Raw genomic sequence first — 26,949 nt, forward strand, 5'->3', positions numbered from 1 at the left:
CCTAATAGCACATATAAATAAATGCAAATGGTTTATTGGACTTTGTGCGTTGTTGTAATTTTACTATAAACTTTTCATATTGATTTTGTCATTCTGTTTGCAACACATCGAAATATGCATTTCCGACCCCATTAAGTATATAAAGGGTGATTTTTTGAGAGCTATAGGGAATTTTTCAAAAACAAACACATAAAATTCGGAAAAATGCATGACATTTTTATTTGAATCGTTAGTACGGTCCACATAATTATATGTTTGAAGATTATCTCGTTCAAAAGTTGACCGTGGCTGCGCCTCAAATGGTCCATCTGCTTAGTCCCATATTGGCATACTCTTTCCAACTCTTTCTCACAAATAAATACTTCAAAGTTGTCTTTCAATGCGTCAGTTGAGGCGAGATTGTCTGTAAAGACATGAACTTTAACATAGCCCCACAAAAAATAGCCCACAGGCGTTAAAACGCACGATCTAGGCGGCCAATTGACCGGTCCCGAACGTGAGACAAAATGTTCACCGAACTCGCCTCTCAATAAGTCCATTGTTACGCATGCTGTGGTGCATGTGGCAGCGTCTTGTTGAAACCACATTTCGTGCAAATCAAGCTCATCAACCAACTTTCAAGAAGTATGGCCCAATGATGCCACCAGCCCATAAATAGCATCAAACTTTGACTTTTTCTGAATGCATTGATACCTCTTGCAATGCTTCTGGCTGATCTTCACCCAAAAATCGACAATTCTGCTTATTTACGTACCCATTGAGCCAAAAATAAGCTTAGTCGATGGAATGGAAGAAGCGCGATGAACTTTCTTAAGAGAGCGCGCATTTTAATTATAAAATTCAATAATTTGTAAGACGATGCATGGTTAAATTATAGACCAAACTGAAGATGTTTGACAGTGAAACCAGTGTTGCCAAAAAGATAAAAGTTAAAGTAAAAATCCCCTTTATATTCTTGACCGTCGTAGAAATCTGAGACCATCTTTCCATGTCCGTCCATCTGTCCGTCTGTCTGTTGAAATCACGCTACAGTGTTAAAAAATTGAGATATTGAGCTGAATCTTTGCACATATTCTTTTTTTTATCAAAAGGCTGGCTTAGTTTGAAGATGGGCTATATCGGACTGTATCTTGATATAGCCCCCACATAAATGCCACATTTATTATCTGATTTCTCTGAAATTTGGAACAGTAAGTTCTGCTAGGCCACTCGAAATCCTTCTTCAATTTGGCTCAGATCGGTCCAGATTTGGATATAGATGCCATATAGACCGATCTCTCGATTTAAGGTCTTGGCCCCATAAAAGGAACATTTATTGTCTGAATTCACTGAAATTTGGGACAGTGAGTTAGGCCAAGGGCTACGGAGTCCGAGTCGGAGTCTTGGAGTCGGAGTGGAAAAAAATTACCTCGACTCCTACTTCAGACAAAATAGAAAAAAAATTTTCAACAAAAAAAAAAAAAATAAAAGCGTCCTTTATTCGGCCTTTCCAAATCTTGGGAACCCACCACCATGGATTTTGCTAAAAGTTTATACAAACTAAATTTAGTTGAAGGGCATAGTTTTATTCTACATACCAAACTTCTGTGAAACCAGTAAATTTAAAACTGTTTGGAACCGAAAAAGAATAATCGAGAGACTGGTTTATATGGGAGCTACATCAGGTTATAGACAGATTAGGACCGTACTTGGTACAATTGTTGGAAGTCATAACAGAACATCGCATGTAAAAACAGCCAAATCAAACGAAAATTGCGGCTTGTTATGACTCATGAATCGACAAATCGTCAAATCGGAAAATCGACAAATCTGTTTATATGGGAGCTATATCGGGTTATAGACCGATTTGGACTTAGTACAGAAAATCATAACAGAACACTACGTGCAACATTTTGGCCAAATCGGACAAAAATTGCGGCTTTTACGGGTTCAAGGAGTCAAATCGGGAGATCGGTTTATATGGGAGCTATATAAGGTCATAGACCGATACGGATCGTACTTGGCACAGTTGTTGGAAGTCGTAACAGAACAACGCATGCAAAACTTCTGCCAAATCGGAAAAATAGGGCTCAAGAAGTCAAATCGGGAGATCGGTTTTTATGGGAGCTAAATCAGGTTATAGACCGACTTGGACTGTACTTGGCACAGCTGTTGGAAGTCATAACAGATATGGCCCATTTGCAATCCTAAGTAGCAGTGCAAAATTTCAAGCGGCTAGCGTTAGGCGTTCGACCGCTATCGTGATTTCTACAGACGGACGGACGGACATGGCTAGATCGACTCAGAATGCCGAGACGATCCAGAATATATATACAGGGTGGCTGATGAAAGCCGCTACCAAAAAAAAATGTAATAACTTTTTTTCTATTTAATAATAATAATTTAATAATTAATTTAATTAATTAATTAATTAATTTAATTAATAATAATTTAATAATTAATTTAATAATTTAATTTAACATGAATAAAAGAAAAATGTATTCCATACACCGAAAAAAAAATGTAGCAATATTCATCATTGTAGCAATATTCATCAGCCACCCTGTACATTATGGGGTCGCAGATGAATATTTCGAGGTGTTACAAACGGAATGACTAGATTAGTATATCCCATCCTATGGTGGTGGGTATAAAAAAAAAGAAATTAATTGAAATTTAGTCTTTAGAAACAACTTATTTGAAATTTTGTTTTTAGAAAAATGTCATTAAAATTTTGTCATTGAAATTTTAGCTCTAGAAAATTTTCATTAAAAAATTGTCTTAAGAAAAAAAAATTGTCTTTAGATAATATTCGATCGACATTTTTTTCTTTAAAGAAAATTTAGAATTTAGTCTTTTGTAAAAATCTCGTAGGAATTTTGTCTTTATCGAGAATTTCATCGAATATTGTCTTTAGATATAATTTTATTGAAAGGTTTCTTTTTAAAAAAAAATTTTGGAAAAATATCAATAAAATGTTGTCTTTGATAACTTTCTTTGAAATATTAGCTTAAGGAACGTCCTTGAAATTTTGTGTTCAGATTTTTTTTTAAATTTTGTCTTTAAAAACATTCAATTGTAAAATTCTATATAAAAATTGCATTAAAATTTTGTTAAGAAAACACTTTGTTTAAATTACTTAATTATTTTAGTCAAAAATTTACTTTTTAATTTTTCCATATTTATCATGTATATCCTGCAATGGATATTTAAAATATAAAAAACTCTCACACGTTTTGAATAAGCTCAGTTTTCGAATATTTTGAAAGTCCAGTTGAGGAAAAAGTTGGCCCATTAGTCAACTTAGAAACGTACGTTGTACGAAACAATTTTTAAGTGCATAGGTAAAATTTTTTTTCATGAACTAAAATCAATCTCACAATAAGAAGTATCTGTGCAAAGTTTGATGGATAGCCTTATTCGTTCCGATGGCATTGTGAATTCATCTACCTGTTGAACGAACGGACGGATATGGGTGGATTGACTTCGAGTACACAGCCGATTGAAGATATTTAAATATATAAATATTTCTGGTGTTACCAATGAAATGAAGAGATTTGGGGAAAAATTCACATATGGGGTTCACCTCCTTGTTCTGAGCCCAGGAACGAGATTCTGAAGTCCGTTTCAGAAGTCCGACCTAAAATGCTCCCTCGAGGGGGACGTGCTTCCTATTGTTGTCGCTACCCAGGGATTGCCACGTGGATGTGGCAGTCAAATTTTTAAGCCCTTAGGAGTATATTTAATGTGGGCGCCTTTTACACCTACGATGTGATATCTTCATTCCCATCATCATCCTCCTCCTCCCTTTTATCTTAAATTTAGGATAAAAATGACAATTGGAGAAAATCACCCTTGGTGAGTGTAATTAATTGTTTTTTTTTGTGTTTTCATAATCTACTCCTTAATACCTTTTATTTGGTACCCTTATTGCGTGGGGTTAAAGGGGGCCCAAAATCCTCAAGACCTCGTAGATCTTTTCCAGGTTAAATTTTTAGTTGTTTTTACATATTCGTAATCTACTCGCTAATGTCCTTCATTTGATATCCATATTGCCTAAGTTGGGTATCACCCCCATTCTTTAATGGTGGGTATAAAATATAGCAGGCATGAACCAACCTAATAGAGTGGTATGGAAAACAATTAAGGATTTTGTAAGCGGCATGGAACTCCTAACATAAAATATTCTTTTTCGAGATTACTTTTTAGTTTTTAGAGCTCACAACAAGCCGATTATTTGCTAAGGTGTATGTCCATAGTGGCACGGGGCGGATTAATATCCGCACCTTTTTTATACCCTCCACCATAGGATGGGGATATACTAATTTCGTTATTCTGTTTGTAACACCTCGAAATATGCGTTTAAGATCCCATTAAGTAAGTAAGTCATGTTATTTTATTTTCGATCTAGTCATGTCCGTCCGTCTGTCTGTCGAAAGCACGCTAACTTTCGAAAGAGTAAAGCTAGGTGCTTGAAATTTTGCACAAATACTTTTTGTTAGTTTGGGTCGATTGGGATTGCAAACGGGGCAAATCGGTCTATGTGTTGATACAGCTGTCATATACCGATCTTGGGTATTGACTTCTTGAGCAATTCCCGTCCGATTTGACTGAAATTTTGCACGTGGTGCTAAGTATGGTTCAAATCAATTCATAACCTGATATAGCTGCCATATAAACCGATCTGGGGTATTGACTTCTTCAGCTTTTAGAGGGCGCAATACTTATCCGATTTGGCTGTAATTTTGCACGTGATGTTTTGGTATCACTTTCAACAACTGTGTCCATATGATTCAAATCGGTTCATAACCTGGCATAGCTGCCATATAAACCGATCTTGGATCTTGACTTCTTGAGCCGCTGGAGGGCGCAATTCTTATCCGATTTGGCTGAAATTTTGTTTGAGGTGTTTTGTTATGACTTACATAACCTGATAGAGCAGTCATATAAACCGATCTGGGATCTTAACTTCTTGAGCCTATAGAGGGCGCAATTCTCATATAATTTGGAAATTTGTAAAAATTTTCTATAACGGCTTCTCCCAAGACCTTCAACATATGTGTCCAATATGGTCTGAATCGATATATAGCTTGATACAGCTCCCATATAAACCAATCTCCCGATTTAGCTTCTTGAGCCCCTACAAGGCGCAATTTTTATTCGAATGAACTGAAATATAAACAATGATTTCTACAATATTCTGCATTCAATTCATTTATGGTCCGAATCAGACTATAACTTGATATAGCACCAATAGCATAAAGTTTTTATGCATTATTCTTCTAAGACTCCATAAAGTATATATATTCTTGATCGCCTCGAAGTTCTGAGTCGATCTAGCCCTGTCCGTCCGTCCACCCGTCTGTCGAAATCGCGATAGCGGTCGAACGCGTAAAGTAAGCCGCTTGAAATTTTGCACAGATACTTTATACTTTGATGTAGGTCGTTAGGGATTGCAAATGGGCCATATCGGTTCAGATTTGGATATAGCTCCCATATAAACTGATCTCCCGATTTAACTTCTTGAAATCCTGGAAGCCGCAATTTTTGTCCGACTTGGCTGAAATTGTGCATGTGGTGTTCTGTTAAGACTTCTCTGCCAAGTACGGTCCGAATCGGTCTATGACCTGGTATAGCTACCATTTAAACCGATCTCCCGATTTGACTTCTTGAGCTCTTACAAGCCTTATTTTAGTCCCATTTGGCTGAAATTTTGCATGGAGTGTTCTATTATGACTTCCACTAATTGTGCCAAGTACGGTCTCAACCGGTTTATAAACTGATATAGCTCCCATATAAGCCGATCTCCCGATTTGACTTTTTGAGCCTTCTACAAGCCACAATGTTTGTTATTTGTGGGAAATTTTGCACAGTTTTCTGTTATAACTTCGAACAATTGTACTAAGTAAAGTCCATATATATATATATAGCTTCCATATAAACCGATATGCCGATTTCACTTCTTGAGCCCTTACAAGTCGCAAATTTTTATCCGATTTTCTGTTATGACTTCCAACAACTGGGCCAAGTATGGTCCAAATTAGTCCATAACCTGATATAGCTCCCATGTAAACCGGTATCTTGATCATCAGTTGTATGTATGTATATTAAAATTACGCCTTTCAATTAAATTTATGTTGCATACATTTTTAGCAGAATCCATGGTGGTGGGCTCCCAAGATTCGGCCGGCCGAACTTAGCACCCCTTTTTTTGCTTATTCAGATCGGTTCATATTTGGATATAGCTGCGATATATACCGATCTACCAAACTCAGGTCTTGGGCACACAAATCACTCATTTATTGTCCGATTTCGGTGAACTTTGGGACGATCATTTTTTAATATGATCGGTCCAGATTTGGATATAGCTGCCATATGGATCGATTTCTCGATTTAAAGCCTTGGCTCCATAAAAGGTGCATTTATTATCGACATCCGTTTCCTTTAAGGTTCAGATCAATCCATATTTGAATATAGCTGCCAAAAAGGCCTATATTTTGTTCTGCAAAATTGAATAGTGACTTATTTTTATTAGATCACTTAATGTCTATGCCGAATTTGGTCCAACTTGGACTATCATGCATAAATTATGCATTTTTCAGCGGATTATGACGGAAAGAGGTTTACATATATACCCGAGGTGGTGGGACCGACCGAACTTAATGCCTTTTTTATACCCTCCACCATAAGATGGGGGGTATACTAATTTCGTCATTTTGTTTGTAACTACTCGAAATATTCGTCTGAGACCCCATAAAGTATATATATTCTCGATCGTCGCGACATTTTATGTCGATCTAGCCATGTCCGTCCGTCTGTTTGTCGAAAGCACGCTAACTTCCGAAGGAGTAAAGCTAGCCACTTGAAATTTTGCACAAATACTTCTTATTAGTGTAGGTCGGTTGGTATTGTAAATGGGCCATATCGGTCCATGTTTTGATATAGCTGCCATATAAACCGATCTTGGGTCTTGACTTCTTGAGCCTCTAGAGTGCGCAATTCTTATCCGATTGGAATGAAATTTTGCACGACGTGTTTTGTTATGATATCCAACAAGTTTGGTTCAAATCGGCCCATAACCTGATATAGCTGCCATATCAACCGATTTTGGGCCTTGACTTCTTGAGCTTCTAGAGTGCGCAATTCTTATCCGATTGGAATGAAATTTTGCACGACGTGTTTTTTTATGACATTCAACAACTGTGCCAAGTATGGTTCAAATCGGTCCATAACCTGATATAGCTGCTATATAAACTGATCTTGGATCTTGACTTCTTGAGCCTCTAGAGGTCGCAATTATTATCCGATTTGGCTGAAATTATATACTACGGATCCTCTCATGACCATCAACATACGTGTTAATTATGATCTGAATCGGTCTATAGCCCGATACAGCTCCCATATAAATCGATCTCTCTATTTTACTTCTTGAGCCCCCAAAGGTCGCAATTCTTATTCGAATTGGCTGACATTTTACACAGGTCTCCAACATGTAATAATATAATAATAGCAAAGCAAATCTTTTCTTATACCCTTTTTGGCCAAAGAAGAGATGCCGCGAGAAGAACTCGGCAAATGCGATCCATGGTGGAGGGTATGCAAGATTCGGCCCGGCCGAACTTAGCACGCTTTTACTTGTTTATTGTTTTTTTTTTTCAATTTTCCCAATCTGAAAAAGTAGTGCAGCATAGCTAAAGGCCACTGACCAACAGAGTAAGCTAGCAGCTCATGTACATTACTAATGAGCACATGAGCATCCATCATGACACGCCTCAAAGATTTTTAATTCTGTGCATTATTTGGCTTACACATTGCCCTTCTGCCCCTGCTGGGCATTCTTGTTTTTTTTGTCAATTTGTTGAAGGCACACAAAGTTGCAAGGAATATCTTTTGGTTTTGTTTTTCGTTAAACTCACAACTGTATTAGCACAACTGTGTAAAAATAGTCAATTAATGAATAATTGCCTTTTTTGGTGATGTTGATTTATTTTACCACCTATAAATTAGATGAAATAATTAGACAATTGCTCAGCTGACATATTAGAGGGTTTATTTTAATAAAATAAATTTTTCGATCATAATCCAGCTCGAGATCATTTAAATTCAAAGAATAGCATAGCAAAGAACTTGTAAAAGTTTAGCAAGTGTGTGTTGTTGTCAAAACACTTTGGCTAGCATGGTGGATGGCGATTTCTGATATCCTACACCACCACTGTGGTACACAGTACATTTGTTTGTAACACGCATAAGGAACAGAGAGAGATGAACCCATTGACTGGATTTAGCTATGTTCGTCTACCTGTCGGAATTTTCATTCGATCGTCTTCAAATTTGGCACATATATTTTTTGGCCTCGTGATGAAGCCTATTGAAATTGGAAAAAATCGGTTCAGATTTGGGTATAGCTCCCGTATATATGTTAGTCTGATTTTGCAGTAATAATGCAATAAAATGGACATTTGTTAAAATATTTGTTAACATATATTTTTTTAAAAAAAAAATTTGATGTAGTCTATATCTTCAGGATTTTTTTTTTAATTTTCATCAAATTTGATGTAATATATATCTCTAAGAATTCTTTACGAAAATTTTACTGTAACTTTTTTTACTTTTTATAGAACTTTACTGCTGTGTATTGTCTTTGGCTAAAAATTCAATACATTATAATTTTTTTTTGAACAAATATTTGAATTAAAATATAAAACTCGATTTGTTGATGCTAACAGGAGCACATTGATGAAAGCGAACGATGGTGAATGATGAATAACATTTACCACCTAATTTAGTGAATCAAACAAGAAATATGAATGAATTAATTATATGCGAATATATTGAATTGATATACACATGTACGAGTATGTGCGAATAGCTCCCCGTGTAAACATTTCAGTAGCCAAGAAACATGTAAAAGTTTTAAAATAATTTATGGTGTTTATTACCTGAATGTGTTGCGATCATAATGATGATCATTGTGCGCAGCGCCATTATCAGCAACACAAAATCAAATGCAGGAATTTCTATGTGGCTGTTGCTGCGGACAGCTTGTGTTTTCCCGGGGGGTTATTTTTATACACCATGTCTGGCCAAGCTTTCACAGAAAGACAAAAAGAAAGAGGAGTCCGAACACAACAATTAATTGTTTTGGGTTTACACGACCTATGCATCCCCATCTATAGCCGCTCTCGTTTGTGTACCACGGCAAGTCATGTGCTGCCACTAATAAAACCACCATCGCTTGTGGATCGATCCACTTGCCACTACTCTCGCGAATCTGAATCATTGCCTAAAAACAAACAAAAAAAAAAAAAAATTCTATCCCCCAGAATTATTATCTTAAGAAATTTGAAAGAAATACTCTGTCTTGTTTTGGTCAATACCCTACTAAAATTGGGGAAGCATGTTAAAAGCTTGCAAACTATTTTGTTGTAAAAGATCTTGAAAAGTCAAGAGGCTTTTGGTATACTGAGGCCATTTTATGACTCTTTAACACACCTTCAGAAGTTGTCTGCAGGCTCTCTTATCTTTAAATGAAGTGGAAGCTTCAACGCTCTTTGCTATTAAAGAATTTTTTGTCAGTGAAACATACATTTTTTATTCCATTATCACTATGCAATTTTCATTGCGGCAATTCTCAGTTTGTGAAAAAAAATTAAATAATACAAATGAAGTCTTTAACTCTTGTCTCTCTCTCCCTCTTACAAAATCATGATTGCTGCCATATTTGTCGATTTTTTGGGTAAAGAGTCTAAACGTAATCAAAAAGCCGTCGCGGCTAGAGTCAGAGACTAGCGTCATGACGCTGAAATAGAATCTATTCTATTTTGGCAGGATCGCTCGCAGTGTTCTCCTCCCTCATCAAATTTCTCTCTGTAAATATTGCCACATTTTTGCAAAAAATCGTCAGTGGTACCAACATTTAACGAGGAGTTGTAAGTGGAAAATGTGGTAACATTTGTTAAACGCCAATATCTGTCAAAAATTGTCTTAATTTCTGTGAAAAATTAATAGAAGAAGTGAAAAAATATATGTATTTTATATTACTTAGTATCCAGAGAATATAAAAAAGGAAGACATTTGGAAAGCGATTGCCAAATCACGAAATACTACTGGTAAGAACTAAGAAGAATAAATTTTGTAAAATTTATGCAATTTGTGATCGGCTTGAGGACTTTTCTCTTTAATTAAATTCACAGGAGATATGCATCTTAAATGGAGTTCCTTGAAAAAATTCAAAGTTACAGAAGCTAAACATTATGTCTTAAATGGTTTGCAAAAAAGAAAACATTTACATTTTAGGACGATTGGAAACATTTTAAATGAGGACAACTCTGATGTCGAAATGTTAGTTGAAGGACCTTAGCCGACTAGTTCGACATTCTCCACCTCCAAAGAGAAAAGGCGAAATCAAAAATATGATATTGAGGTGGAAATCTGTTATGTTCCGAAAGCTGCCCAAAGCTCGTTGGTGGACTCAGAAGAAAAGAGCAGGACTAAATAGATGTTTGAGTTTTTACAAATGACAATAAGTGATTTGAAATTATCTCTTGACGAAAAAGAAGAACTTAAAGACAAAATATGGAACATTGTCAGAACCGAAATTAAAATGTGTAGTAGTCTCGTTGCCTTTATTTATTTATTATTAATTTCTGTTCGTATTTTTATTCATTTAATTCCTTTTAGTTATTCTTTTCATTAAGCTTAAGTATTGATTTTTTCATCTATTATTATATTTTGTTCCTTTTATTTTTAAGAAGCATTTTGAATTAATTTCGAATATTTTGTTTTCATACCCTACATTTAAATCAAAGGTGATTTGGAATCCTGATATGTGATATTAAATAAAATATTGTATGTGATGGTAAATAAAAAGAAAAAAGTAAAGCAAATCATGGACAATATAAATTTTTTCTTTAATGTTTCGATGAGCAAACGCTTTTGAGGTTGATCGATTTGCAGTATTTGATCTGTGTGATGGCAAGTTATTTTGTTATAAAACTTAATCTGTTGCAATTGTACAGTAATAACTGTCATCTTTTTGAAAAATTAGGAAATTTTGAAGAACTGCTATTGCCAAAACAAATTTGTAATAATTTCGATCGAAATCACTGCGTATAATTTTTGACGCTATACTCTCACTCTCTTTATTTGGTTTCGCCACCAACGAATTTTCTCGACGCTGACTCTTGACTCTTTGATTGTGTTTAGACTCTAAATGCCTATTTCTTAAAATGTTGAAAAATTTATCTTTCTTTTTCAAATCAATTATTAAACAAAACAATAACACGGAACATAAATTGTTAGTCTATCTCTGTATGTATATTCTCGATCGTCATACAATTCTTAGAATATCTCTCCATGCCATGTCTGTCAATCATACTACAGTCCTTAAAATTTAATGTATTGGGCTGAAATTTGATGCAGATAATGTTTTACAATAGGCAGGTTTCGTTAGATTATGTCTTGATAAAGCTACCTTAGCTAAGAATACTCGCCAAAAAGGGTTAAAATCGGGCCGTATTTAAGCATAGTTGCCATAAAGACGATATCGCGATGAAATTTTTTTAACTCATTTAAGGCGTTTTCGGTTCGAACTTCTTTCATGGTGGTGAATGTGTAAAGTTTGGCTGCAATTGAGGCGCTTTGACTTTAATTAATCTAGTAGCCTTGATTGCTGCATATAATTCTCGGATTGTTAAGATTGATACTCTGTTCGGCTTTTCACGCGAACAACTGTCAAAATCCGTATAAAAAACCAGTAAGGAAAGGAAAAGTCAGGCGGAGCTGACTAATAATGTATGGAACCTATGTAGAATTTTGCATTCCTGCATGAATGATATAAATGCATAGAAATAATTATCACAAACATGTTTTCATTTAATTTTTTGTCTCATTTTTTGTTTGAATCCAGTTTTGTTTTAAATTACGATCGTGATTTAAATTTTGGCACTTTTCAATTTAAAAAATTAATTGATTCAATCCTATTTTAAATTAAATCAGAATTTTTTTTCAATTACGTTGGTGTTTGAAATTTTCAATTAAAAATTAATTGATTCAATCACTTTTTTAATTGAATCTGACCTTTTTTTTCAATTACATTCGTGATTGAAATTTTAAAAAATTAATTGATTCAATAATTTTTTTAATTGAACATAAAAAAATTTTATGTATAAAATGTGATTGAAAATTTAATCGACAAGACCACCATTTGTTCGCCAATTTATTAAAAACATCTGATTTTATAGAGGGACAGCAGCTGTTTTCATGGAACTGTCGAACGAATCGAGTGTCAAAAAGAAACAAAAAAATTAGTTGTCTAGGCAGTAAGATCTTTCAATAATTTTTTAACGGAAACTTTTTTAAACTCACAGCACTGTTATAGGGGTCCGCTTTACTCTTTACATATGGAAGATTAATCTTCCCCACAAACAGTCCTTCGACTACCTTACGGCATCGATCTATACCCTCCACCATAGGATGAGGGCATACTAATTTCGTCATCCTGTTTGTAACTCCTCGACAAAACTCCTTTCAGTTTTAATATTCCTGATGGTCATAACATTTTTAGTCAATCTAGCCTTGTCCGTCCGTCCGTCTGTCTGTCGAAAGCACGCTAACTTTCGAAGGAGTAAAGCTAGCCTGTTGAAATTTTGCACAAATACTTCCTATTAGTGTAGGTCGGTGGGGATTGTAAATGGGCCATATCGGTCCATGTTTTGATACAGCTGTCATATAAACCGGTCTTGGGTCTTGACTTCTTGAGCCATTAGAGGGCCCAATTTTTATCCGATTTAGCTGAAATTTTGCACGAGGTATTTTGTTATTGTTTCCAATAACTGTGCTTTGTACATTTTAAATCAGCCCATAACCTGATATAGTAAGAATCGGCCCGGCCGAACATAGTACGCTTCTACTTGTTTTTATTTATTTCATAATGTTACTGCCTCGCAACTCTTCCTTTTATAATTCGGAAAAACAATATATTCCGTTTCATTTTTGGAGAAACCCCGGAGGTGTTTTGTTTTTAAGGAGTGATCATGGATTCAAACATAAATCTCAAATTCGATTTACAGGAGTTTTACATATCTGAACCATGTTGCATTGAAATCGAGGGAGCGCCCTATACAGCGGGCTTTTTTCTAAAGTTTCAATATAACATTTGAATATTTTCAATTACACTTTTAATTGATCCAATCAAAAAATTAATTGGATATTTCGAAATTTAAATAATTATTTTATTTGGATAAATTAGAAATAAATTTTTTAATAGAAAATTTTTTTCGTGATTGAAGCAGTTTCAATTAAAACTGAATTGGATCAATGAATTTCGTGATTGAAACCGATTTTTATTTTTTCTGTGTGGGAGCTATGCCTAAATCTGAACCGATTTTGTTTCAAAATCAATAGCGTTCGTCCTTGGAGCAAAAAAGTGACTTGTGCAAAATTTCATGACAATCGGACAACAAATGCGATCTGTACATTGATTACAAGAATACAGACAGACAGAGGGGCATAGCTAAATCGAATCAGAAAGTGATTCTAAGCCGATCGGTATACTTATCAATGGGTCCAGCTCCTCTCCTTCTTAGCGTTGCAAACAAATTCACAAAGTAATAATACCCTGTACCACAGTGGTGGTGTAGGGTATAAAAGCGTATAAGCTAAAGAGATGTGAAATAAAATAAATGCTTTTTTTACGCCAATGGCTTAACAGGAGTACTTAAAAGTAAATAAATTATAGTGAAATATGAATGTAAGATTGAGTTAGTGCAAAAAATTTCATGTAATTACGTTAAAAAAAAATTACGATATTTTGTTAAATTTTTTCGCAACAATTCTGAAAACTTGACTTTAGATTACTCTGCTCTCTCTCTCACTCTTTCTTACAAACTGAGAATTGTGACAAGTGCAATAGCCTAGTGTGAATCGGGAGTTTGAATGCAAACTTTTTCCATTTGTAGAAGAGAGAGCGGTAAGAAGTTTGGTGTCCCTCTTAAGACTAAGAATTTCTCCAAGTTTATAGGGTGTTTGGTCAATCGTCTTCGAAATTGCCCATTGGCATATTTATATCGGCAAAAATTCGTGAGCAATTTTTGTTATGTTAAGGATTTCCCCAGTAATTTCATGTGATCTTCATGCAATTCTGTAATGACCAACTGTGAGATGGATTATTTTCTACAGCAGCAGACACTCACTTGTTCATTCATATCGGTTATCGGGGCTCTCTATGAAGAGGGTCCATTCTCTCTCTCTCTCTCTCCCTCTCTCTCTATTTCTTGAAAGAATTTTTTTTTTCATTAGGCACCACCACTGATCTTTGGGCCAAGAAACCACAAAGATTGGCAATGGGGACATACAGACGGTAAACATTTTGCCGTCTGTCTGGCTGTGAAATATAGAACTATATGCTCAGTACGATTTTGAACGTCCATCGCCGTGTTGTGAATCTTTTTCAAAGAGCGTGCGTTTAACGGTAGATTTAAGAAAAAAATTTAAACGGGCAGTTTTATGAAATAGCACATAGGGACATTGTATTAAAAGAGATGAGAGGATACAATAACAGCTCTAAGTTCTAGCCCAACAAAGGCAATGAGCCCTGATATTATTAAAATATATCCAAATAAGCCAAAAGAACGCATAGAAAAGCAAAAGAAAAATCAATACAAAAAGAAAGGAACAATTATATGCCTCAAGAAAATCGGATGCGACTATCTTTGCATTGGATGTGACACTTTTGCTGTGAGCGATTCTGTTTATTACGTAAAACACAAATCAGAAGTGCAACAACCAACCATTCAAGCGTTTGGCCAATCCCATCCAACGCAAGCAGCCACGATCACGCAGTGAAAACGTAATTGATTGTGGCTTTTGCTTTGGCCACTTTTCACTTGCGGATATTTTGGTCAAAAAAAAACAAACTGCAAATAATTGCAACTAATAATAAAATATCCTCAACATAGAGCCCCCAGATCAGGGAATAATAACAAAAACCTAGAAAAAAATCCTTTTCAAACAACTGAAAAAGGTTTAGGGACATGTAATTTTTTGCGTGTGTGTGTGTGTGTTCAAAGTTCATTCGAAATCTATTAAAGTCTAGAATAAATAAAAATTAGAAAAAAGCGTTGAAAGATAAAAAAATCGGCAAATTTAAGGAATTTCATGCAATAAAAAACTTAATATGTCGCTGACAGAAAATTCGCTAAAAAACAAAAACACAAATGCTCAATGCCCGTATCGAAGCCCGCACCCGCACCCGTGCCCGTGTCCGCGTGTTTTTGTTTTTCAATACTAATTCTCTTTGATATATGAATGAATAAATTTAAATTGTCTGCCATTAAGAAAAAAATGTGAAGAGCTGAAAAAGTGAAAACGAAGACAAATTCGAAGACAAAATCTCATCTAACATAATTTTTCGTTTTTTTTTCGACCGCTGCTAGTTGTTGTTGTTACGTAGTGGTGATGGTGGTGGTGTTTGGTAGTGATTTTCCAAATTTCCCCCAAAAACGAAGAAAAGAAAAACCCATGTCCAAGTGGTTTATTTCATTATCTTACAAATGAGTCAGTTATGAATTGGAATCTGTCGTTGTTGTCGTCTATGATGTTGGTGTTGTTATTTTTTAAATTTAATTTTGGCATAGACGAGCTTTTTTTTAGACAATTATTTTTATTCTACATTTTGTCCAACACAGATTTTTGGAGTTGATTATATATTCAATATTTGGGTTATTTTGTTTTGCTTTTTATTTTAACTCATCTTTATCCGATTTGTTACCACGATGTGAGTTTTTGTGTATGTGTGTGTGTGTTTTTTACAAATAAAATAATTTAAAAAGCCATTAAATGTGTTTTAGAATTTTGAAGTGTCTCTTTTGGATAGCAAAGTGTTTAAATGGCCCAGAAAAAAGGGTTTTGGCCAAGCTATTAGTATAATTGTTGAGCGATTGTAATGACAGGAAATTGATTAGAAATAAACATTTACGGCTCGACTGACTTTTTTTTTGGGTGTTGTTTGCTTTGGCGACCTGTAGGCGTTCAAGTACCTATGAATGTAATGACTTTTATAATTATAAGTTGGGTTAATGATTGTTCGGGGGAAGGGTAGCATTGGAGTAGTTAGAGGGGTTCTTGGTGGGGCGAGGGAGAAGAGAGCTAGACCCATTAATCGACTCAGAATCGCATTCTGACTCTATTTAGCAATGTCCGCCTGTCTGTCCATGTTAATTTGTGAACAAAGTACGGGTTGCAATTTTCATCCAATCGTCATCAAATTTTGCACTGGCATTTTGACCGCTGGGAAAAAATCGGTTCGGATTTCGATCAATATGTTCGTCGGAATTGAATAATTGGGCCATTTATCAACCGATTGCCACGAAAATGGGCATACGATATATAAATCTCTTATGACAATATACATTCTTATTAAATTTGATCAAAATCGGTACAGATTTGTATAAAGCTTCCATATACAGATATACCGCCTTATTTGCACACAAAAACAAAAAATTTTGGCCATTAACATTCCACTTAGGAACTTTTTACATATCAATGAGTGCAGTCCGATTCAAGTTTAGGCCCAATGATAAGGGGACTCCTCATTTTTATACCCACCACCATAGAATGTGGGGGGGGGGGGGGGGGTATTCTCGTCATTCCGTTGGTAACACCTCGAAATATTGATTTAGGACCCCATAAAGTATATAGATTCTTAATCGTCTCGACATTCTCAGTCGTTCAAGCTATGTCCGTCCGTCTGACGAAATCACGATAGCGGTCGAACGCGATGAGTTAGGCGTTTGAAATTTTGCATGGATACTTAATATTGATGTAGGTCATTGGCAATTGCAAATGGGCCATATCGGTTCAGATTTGTATATGGCTTTCATATAAACCGATCTGCCGATTTGACTTCTTGAGCCCCTAGAAGATGCAATTTTTGTCCGATTTGGCTGAAATTGTGCACATAGTGTTCTGTTATGACTTCCAATAACTGTGTTAAGTACGGTCCAAATCGGTTAAGAACGTGACATAGCTCCCATATAACCCGATCTCCCCATTTGATTTCTTGAGCCTCTGGAAGCTGCAATTCTCGTCCGATTTGGCTGAAATTTTGCACATGGTGTTCTGTTATGACTTGCAACAACTGCGTCAATTACGGTCTAAAACGGTGAAGAACCTATATAGCTCCCATGTAACCCGATCTCCCCATTTGATTTCTTGAGCACCTGAAAGCCGCAGTTTTTGTCCGATTTGGCTGAAATTATGACTTCCAGTAACTATGCCAAATACGGTTCACATCGGTCAAGAACCTGATACAGCTCCCATATAAACCGATCTCCCGATTTTACTTCGTAAGCCCCTGTAAGCTTCAGTTTTCATCCCAATTGGGCTGACATTTTGCATATAGTGTTTCGTTATGGCTTCCAAAAACTGTGCCAAGTACGCTCTAAATGGGTATATAACCTGATGTAGCTCCCATATAAACCGATCCCTAGATTTTACTTCGTGAGCCCCTGAATGCCACAAATTTTCCCCGATTTGGCTAAAATTTTGCACATAGTTTTCTGTTCTGTCTACCAACAACTGTGTTCAAATCGGTCCAATGTAGGTAGGTTCAAATCGGTCCCATATAAACTGATCTCCCAATTTCTTCTTCTTGAGACCCTGGAAGCCACAATGTTGGTTCGATTTGGCTAACATTTTACGGATAGTACTACGTTTTCACTTCCAACAGCTGTGCCAAGTGATTTTGATTTGGACCGTAATCAGTCTATAACCTGTTATATACCCTTTCTCGATCATCCTTCTTCGGTTCCTAGAAGCTTTATTTTTTGCTGGTTTGGCCAGGGGCAAACTTCTCACATATCAATGAGTGCAGTCCGATTCAAGTTTTAAGCTCAATGATCCTCCTTTTTATAGCTGATTCGGAACGGGGTGCCGCAGTGCGACATCTCTTTAGGCAGAAGTTTTTTAATGGCATAGCACCTCACAAATGTTGCCAGCATTTGGAGGGGAAAACCAATGCTGAAAATTTTTTCCGATGGCCTCGCCAGGACTTGAACCCATACGTTCAGCGTCAAAGGCGGACATGCTAACCTCTGCGCTACGGTGTTCTCCATTTGCACACATAGAACCGTAATTATTACAAATTCGAAGACATTTGATCGAATTTAAGTCCGTTCCGCTCGAATTTTGCCCTTCCCTTACTTGTTTAGAAATTTTTTTAGAAGAGAAGATTTTAATTTGTGGAATATTACTGTAAAGAAGCTTCCTGATTCATCTATTGGTATACATTTCGAAATGTGGCTCTCTCGCATTTTTTGTTATTGCTCCACTAATGTGTACATGACTGGCATGGCCTTTTGTATTTAAATTTAAAGAAGAAAGATTATGGAAAGATCCAAATATTGCCCAAAGTTCTTCTTATCGAAGTGAATAAATTGGAATTGCAAATAAGCCAAATCGATCTTTCCATGTGACTTCTTCATCCCCTAGAAGGAGCATATTTTATCCGATTTAGTTAAACTTCTGCACAAAGACTTAAATATGCTGTCCGCCCCAACGATCTGCAAATCTATCAACTATTTCTGACGCGAAGAAGTATAGGGCGAGTGTACAAATTGAAGAAGAAATCTCAATTTGTATTCTTATACCGTTTATGGCGCGACCGACTTGATGATTTGTGCAAAGAAGTCATAAAGATGTATGTGGTGCCCACGGCATTAAGCCCACAATTAAAGAACAAGGGAAACGGGACCTTTTATGTGATAAAAACGCTGAAAGCCGGGTTTCAAAAATCGAATAGTAACCAGGTATACGACTAACGTTCAAATTATGGAAATAATTGCCGAAAGTGTCTATGGTATACGGAGAAGATTTTTAATTTAAACCAGGAAAAGCTTGTTAAGCGTGGGCCGACTCTTGGGAACCCACCATCATGAATTTTACTAAAAATTTATACAAACTAAATTTAGTTGAAGGGCATAATTTATTCTACAAACCAAACCACTGTCAAACCAGCAAAGCTCCTAGGAACCGAACAGTATGATCGAGAGACCGGTTCATATGGGAGCTATGTGAGGTTATAAATTGATTTTGGACCGCACTTAGCACAGTTGTTGGAAGTCATAAGAGGACATAATCTGAAAAATTTTAGCCAAATCGAACAAAAAGTGTGGCTTCGAGAGGCTCAAGAAGTCAAATCTGGTGATCGGTTTATATGGGAGCTATAACCGAATCTGAACCGATACGGACCATTTGCAATCCCCAACGACCTACAAAATAGCATTAAAAGTAAGTATCTGTGCAAAATTTCAAGCGGATAGCTTTACGCGTTCGACCGCTATCGTGATTTCGACAGGCGGACGGACATGTCTAGGTCGACTCTGAATTTCGGTTCTTAGATCAACATTTCGAGATATTGCAGACAGAATTACTAGATTGGTATACCTTCACCCTATGGTGGTGGGTACAAAAATGAAACTTGTCGATTTATTCCGACCACAGTCTCTTTACTAAAAACCATATCCATTATCTACGTTTTTACATTACTCTTAGATTAGGTTCTCTCAATATCAGTCGGAAAAAGAGACCTGTTGATCCAATATTCGATATATTAATTTGAATATATATTTTCGACAATTAAAGAGCTTTTAGTGAGATACCATGCAACGCAAATAGTATTTGTGTGTATATCGCTTGGCTAACAGTTAAACAATGTAAATGCCTTTATCTGAATCCCATATGATCTTTGCTGATTTATGAATTCGCTCAACGTGTATAGGGTCATTTCAGTTTGGATGTTAGATGTACTCCATTCTTAAGAGACTTTATTTGAGCCCGATATTCTCGTGGGGGTTATGGGAATAAGAAGGCTCTCATAGTGGCGGTTGGTGGGTTTAGAGGGTGGTGTGGACCACATCGTGCTTTTCTCTCAAATACCATTTGCCATTGGTTTGAAGGAAGTTTATGGGATGAGGCGTACCCCAATAACTTGGTCCCAAAATTAGTTATCATATTCGTTTTCTAATCTCAAATACCTTTTATTTGGTCGGTAAATTTGTATTCTTGGGGAAGGGACGGTGCCCCAAATACAGGGTTTCACATTTGGATATCAGATTCGTATTCTACTCCCAAATACCTTTACTTGAGCCCCAAATTACGATGGTCAATAAATAATTGCTGTTTGTGAGGTGTTTTTGGGAAGGGGTAGACCCCCAGAAAATTTGTCCCGAAAATGGGTACTAATTTCGTGCTCTACTCCCCAATACTTTTCATTTGAGCCCCACATTGACCTGGTAAATATGTCCTATTTAGGTGTGTTGTGGGAAGTGGAGTTGTCCCCCATACACTTAGCCTTGAAAATAAATCAGCATCGTGCTCTACTCTCAATATCATTTATTTGCAACCCCTATTGCCAGTCCAATGGCAACAAGTTGGATATCAAATACGTTTCCTAATCTCAAATACCTTTCATTTAAACCCCTTATTGCAAAAGTCAGCAAATATGTCCGTTTTGTGGAGAGCTCCACTCTCTTTAAGACCCAAATTGCCTTGATAACCAAATACGTCCTATTTGGGGGTTGTTATGGGGGTGGGAGGTGCCCTAGACAGTTGGTCCCGAATGTTGATATCAGATTCGTGGTCTACTCCAAAATACCTTTCATTTATGCCCCATATTTGCATAGTCGACAAAGATGTCCGATTTGGGAAATGTTTTGGGGGATGGGGTGGCCATTCAGGGACTTTCTCCGAAAATATATATCAGCTTCGCATTTTCTACTCTAAAGTACCTCTTATTTGAGCCCCATATTGGAATGGTCAGCAAATACTTCCTATTTGGGTGGTGTTATGGGGTGGGTTGGGCCCATAGAAATTTTTTCCCGAATATTGATTTTAGATTCGTTGGGTACTTCCAAAGACCTTTCATTTCAGCCTCGTAAATTTGTGCTCTTTGGGGGGTGTTTTTGGGGAGGGGTGGCCCCCAAAATACTTGGTTCCACATTTGGATATCATATTCGTATTCTACACTCAAATACCTTCTATTTGGGCTCCATATTGCGATGGTTAGTAAATAAGTTCTGTTAGGGGGTGTTTTTAGGGAGGGGAGGCCCCCCAAACACTTGGTCGCACAGTTTGATATCAGATTCGTATTATACTCGTAAATACCTTTCAGTTAAGTCCCATATTGCCACGGTCGGTAAATATGTCCGATTTAGGGATGTTTTGGCGGTTGGGGAGGTCCCCCAAACACTTAGTTCCAAATTTGGGTATCAGATTCTTATCCGCTCTTAAATATCTTTCATATTACTCCCATATTGTCGTGATTGGTCTATATATATATTTGGTATGTTTTGGGGTGGGGCGTTCCCCTAGGTACCCCATCCGAAATTTGGATACAAAATTTTTGTTTTTAGGTTACTAGTAGAGAACACACAAAATTTAGCTTAAATCGCACCACCCATCTCCGAGATCTGGAGATTCTGAAAATAAGATAAGGGGGAGGGTCCACCCCCCACCACGGGATCATTATGCACCATCTGTGAACATTTCAAGAAAATCGGTCCAGCCGTTTTTGAGTGTACACGGAGCAGACAAACAAACAAACACAAATTGATTTATATAAGAGTTAGAAAGAAGAAAGATATGTCGTGCCGTCCAAAAAACTTGTATGGCGCAAAAGGGGTGAAACTTAGTCGCGTCTCTACCGTTGTTTTGCAGTCCTGGTAAATGTTTCTCGAGCAAATGCAGCGATTTCTCATGAGAATATTTTGGTCTATTTCCCATCCGGTGTTCTGTACCATTAGGTGCTGAAGGTTTTCAAAATCTTTCTTGTTTGGTTGATACAAGGCATGCTTATTGTGCCGAATGCTAGAAGTTTTGAGTACATTTGCGATTTAAGCGGATTTAAGGTTTAGCGTTTGTTCAGGCTAAATCGCTGAATTGGAAATTGCTTAGGAGTAAGCTGGAGCAAATACGACCTGGATCAAAAAAAGAATCGCTCTTGAGCCAAGGCAAACCAATAGAATCCAAATTTCGATTGGTTTGCAACTCAATTATTAAAGATCCCAACGAAATAGAAAACAAGAACAAGAAAATAAAACACACGGAATTACAAATATGGAACCAAGATGTGGATTTATTTTCTTATGGATGAGATCTTACCAGTACGGTGTGGACTGTTGTGCAGGTAAAAAAGGAATAGGCAGATTTGCGGAAATTGCAATCGCAATATGGCCGTTTCGTGGGGCAGGCGAACAAAAAAAGGCAAGAAAGTAATCAGATACTTTCTTGCAACTAAAGACGTATTTACACTATAATCTAAGTGAGAAAAATTTGGGGATTTTTAGATTCCCAATTGGGATCATATTTACGGCTTTGACGTAAACAGCGTTGTCGTGAAGAAGGATCACCTGGCCTCTTCTGTTAGTTTTTTCCGTCTGTAGATCCTCGTTTACCGGGTGGAGGTTCTTCCCAATTATTTTGCTCTTCTAAAGCATAAAATAATGGACTAATTCCATTTCATTTTACTCCTTTCTCTTCTTCATAATTACGTAGAGGCAACACTTTATGTCTCCGGTTACTCTTGGTAAATTTTTGCTTATGACCACAAGTATCGCGATGCCGAGCAAGATTTTGAGCGGCAATCAAAATTCAAATTCCTTAAGTCTTTTTCACACGAGCCCCAAGTTTTTTTTTTTTTAGCCAGTGTTGAGTGTTACGACACAGTTCATAATTTCTCGAAGTTGATCTTCATTGCAGTTATCTATGCTGGCCCAACAGAGCGAGGAATGTCTTTAAATTCAAAAGTGTCCATTTAAAACTTGTACTGTATTTAATGGAATATGCATGGGTAAATTTTCAAACGGCAATTCCATGTTATGTTGGGACTAACGTTAAAAAATGTTACCATGTATGTCATGTTTAATATTGAATTATTCTTTTCATTCAAAGTCTGTGTTTCTAAAGAAATGTATGCAGAAAATGAACTTGTCTTCTAACTTGTCTTCCAAATATCTTGTAGTCTTTTCTGTGTTGAACAATGAGTAAAATTAGTTAGTTAGTTACTCAGCCGTATGAGTAACTTGAATAGTTTATTAATAATACGCAAGGATGTGTCGTCATGACATAATTTTTTAATACTAGGGATTCCGTTTTCAAAATACCGTCTGACTTAATAATCTCTTGTTAAATTGTTTAACCTTTTGTGCCCGATTCTATACTTTTACGGCCTATGCTAGCCCATTACTTTACATATTATGGGCTTGTCTATCAATCGCTTTAATAAATATTGTTTTATGTCTTGTCGAATGAGTAGTGGCAGATTTGTCTTAAATCCCATAATTTATCTTTTTTTTTAATAATTTAACCCTTATATGTGAGGATATGATGTTTTTTTCTCAATTTTCAATTAGCAAAGTATGTGTCTTACTCATCACTGGCTGATTGGCACTATTGCATTGTTTCGCCAATGGAATATTCTGTGTTTAGTGTTGTTGTTTTTTCTTGGCTAATCCTTAGCTTAACCACTTGATATGATATGACGAAAATGCCACTCGAAATAGCCGAAATGGCATGAAATGAAACAGACTTTCCCCAAATCATATGACAAATGAGCTCATACAACCTTTGCATACAACCATCTACACACTTTGCCTACCAACACAATGATGCATTGTCTGCTAGTCGGTGTTGTTGGTAAATTTCTTTGGTTGTTTAATTTCTTGTTTTTTTTTTCAAAATTTCTTTACAACAAATTCATTGAACTCTTACAAGGTCTTTCGGAAAAAAATGACATTTAGGGAGGTGATATATTTCAAAATGTGTGTCTAAACTTGTATGTTTGCTATTGTGTGAGTGTGTGTGTGTGTGTGTGTGCGTGTAAAATTTGTGTATAAATCGAAAAAAAAGAAAACAAATTTTAAAGAGGGGCACGTCCCAGACTATTGTGAAATTGGTTAATTTGTTAACCTTGAATTTTATAGAAAGGAAGACTGTAGCACGAGAGCCACAGTTAAATCCCTAGGGGAAAATTATTATGACTACCACCCACCAACGCCAACCAAAAATAGAAGGACCAAAAGAGTAGCACGAATTTAAAATATCCTCTTCTATCCTTTTGAGTGTTATTTATATTTGGGTTGTCGTTCTTATTGCTTAGGAAGAGGAATCGCTCGAGAGCGAATATCAAATTCGTTGTCACAAGTGGACGCTTAAGTGTTTTCTGTAGGGCAGTTTAACTTTTTGATGAGACAGGCATATACTTTCTATTTTTATACCCTCCACCATAGGAAATATCCAATTCCGTTGCGACGCTACAGTCTTCAAAAATAGAGATATTGAGCTAAAACTATGCACAGATTCTTTGTATGCCCTTAGGCGGGTTAAGTTCCAAGATGGGCTATAGCGGACGATTTAAGATCCTAAGCCTATAAAAGCTACGTTTCTTTTCCTATTTTGCTAAAAAATTCTCTTGATTAAGGGTCTTTAGCTCATAACAGGCGCATTTATTATCCGATTTCGATGAAATCTGACACAGTGACTTATGTTTGGCTTTTCCACATCCGTGTCCTATATGGTTCAGATCGGTCCACCTTCGGATACTGTGGAATTGCAAAAAAGGCCAAGATTTTAAAGTTGGCCCGAACTTAATGCCTTTTTATTTGTTTACAATCGGATATTGTCCGGTTGCAGACCGTAGGGTTATCTGTTTCTATTACAAATAGAAGTACAAACATCTCATTTTTAAAGTTAGGAAAAGCTATGAAACGTGTTTTTGCTTTGTAATAGCATTTGACTGGTTTATTAGATTACGATTCCGTTTGGTACCTATGATCTTAAACATACCTGCCAATTATAGTCTAAATCGGTTGATTTGATTTGATTACATTTTACAATTCTATGATATTATTTTGTTGTTTGTGTTTGTAGATAAATTTGATATTATAAAAAATAAAAAAAGCTAGTAAAAAAGCATTGTTTGGCCGAGCCGAACTTTGTATACGCATGGGTATATATGTAAACCCCCATTCGTCACAATTCGGTAAAAATTGAATAACTTAAGCACCCAAATTCGGAACGGACATTGAGTGGTCTAATAAATACAAGTCAATGTTCAATTTTGTAGAACAAAATAGTGGTCTTTTTGGCAGCTATATCCAAATGTAAACCGTTCCGAAACATAACATAAGTCACTGCGTCAAATTTCAACGAAATCGTATAATAAATGCGATTTTCATAGGGCCAAGACTTTAAATCGAGAGATCGTTCTATATGGCACCTATAACCAAATCTGGACCGATCTGGACCAAATTAAACAAGGATATAATAACCATCCTATTTTATTATAACTCCACTACTATTGGGTTGCCCAAAAAGTAATTGCGGATTTTTCATATAGTCGGCGTTGACAAATTTTAAGCATTAATCGAATTGGGTCGTCATGTAAGTGAGCGTGAGATAGGAGAGAAGTTAAATATACCAAAATCAACCGTTCATTATCACATAAAAAGTCTTGGACTGGTGAAAAAGCTTGATATTTGGGTACCACATGTATTGAAAGAAATTCATTTAACAAACCGAATCAACGATTGTGATATGCACCTTAAACGCAATGAATTCGCCCTATAGCCCTGACCTTGCACCATCAGACTACCATTTATTTCGATCTTTGCAGAACTCCTTAAATGGTAAAACTTTCGGCAATGATGGGGCTATAAAATCGCACTTGGTTCAGTTTTTTGCAGATAAAGGCCAGAAGTTCTATGAGCGTGGAATACTAAATTTGCCAGGAAGATGGCAAAAGGTTATCGAACAAAATGGCAATTATATATTTGATTAAAGTTCATTCTAAGTTTTACTAAAAAATGCATTTACTTTCTTTTAAAAATTTCAATTACTTTTTGGGCAACCCAATATATCGGTAGTTATATCTTAATAGGCTGGTATCGATCATATTTTATTCAGGTCCCGAGAATTCATGTACCAGTAACATTTTCAGACAATAAATCTACTTTGTGTGGGATTAAGACCCTAAATTTGAAGATCGGTCTATATGACAGATATATCTATATTGTCGGATCTGATTCATATATTGGTCGGATGTCGGGAGGCTTTAACCAACTCACTATTTGAAATTTCGACGAAATTGGATAATAAATAAAGCTTTTATGGGCTTCAGACCCTTTACCGGTAGATCGGTCTATATGACAGCTATACCCAAATAAAGTCCGATCTGAACCAAATTAAAATCGAATATTGGGAGGCCTAAAACTACTGATTGTTTAAAATTTCAGCGAAATCGGATAAAAAGTAAAGCTTTTATGGACTTCAGACCATTTATCGGGAGATCGATCAATATGGCAGCTATATCTTAATATAGTCCGAACTAGTTCATATTCAGGTCAGATGTCGGGAAGCTCAAAATAACCCACTGTTTCAAATTTCAGCCAATCGGGTAAAAAATAAAGCTTCTATGGGCTTCAGACTCTTTACCGGCAGATCGGTCTAAATAGCAGCTAAATATAGTCCGATCTGAACCATATTTGGGTTCTAAACTGCTCACTGTTTCAAATTTAAGTGAAATAGGATAAAAACTAAAGCTTTTATCTGCATTAGACTCTTTATCATGAGATCGTTCTATAAAGCAGCTTTATCCAAATATGGTCCGATTTGGCCCGTTGCAGAACTTAACCAGCGTGCATCAAAAAGACGCATCTGTGCCAAATTTCATTATCTCAATATCTCAATTTTTGAAGGCTGTAGAGTGATTGGAACAGACGGGCGACGATCCGAATTATATATACTTTTTAGGGTCGGAAAATGATATTTCGATGTGTTGCAAACGAAATGACTACATGAATATACCCTCTATCCTACGGTGATGAGTACAATAAACTATAAAGTTCATTAAGAAGTATTGACACATGCAATCTACTTCTTCAAAGTTTTTACATTTATGTAATTTTCATACCCTAC

At 36.2% G+C, this 26,949-nt stretch overlaps 1 protein-coding gene across 2 annotated transcripts in view; it reads left to right on the forward strand.

Annotated features, from left to right (window-relative positions):
• Positions 1 to 26,949, forward strand: part of LOC106084744 (long-chain-fatty-acid--CoA ligase 5) — a 73,591-nt gene that overhangs the window by 28,003 nt on the left and 18,639 nt on the right. The gene's annotated exons all lie outside the window — the stretch shown is intronic.

Source organism: Stomoxys calcitrans, chromosome 1 (assembly GCF_963082655.1).
Source record: "Stomoxys calcitrans chromosome 1, idStoCalc2.1, whole genome shotgun sequence".
Taxonomy (NCBI): domain Eukaryota; kingdom Metazoa; phylum Arthropoda; class Insecta; order Diptera; family Muscidae; genus Stomoxys; species Stomoxys calcitrans.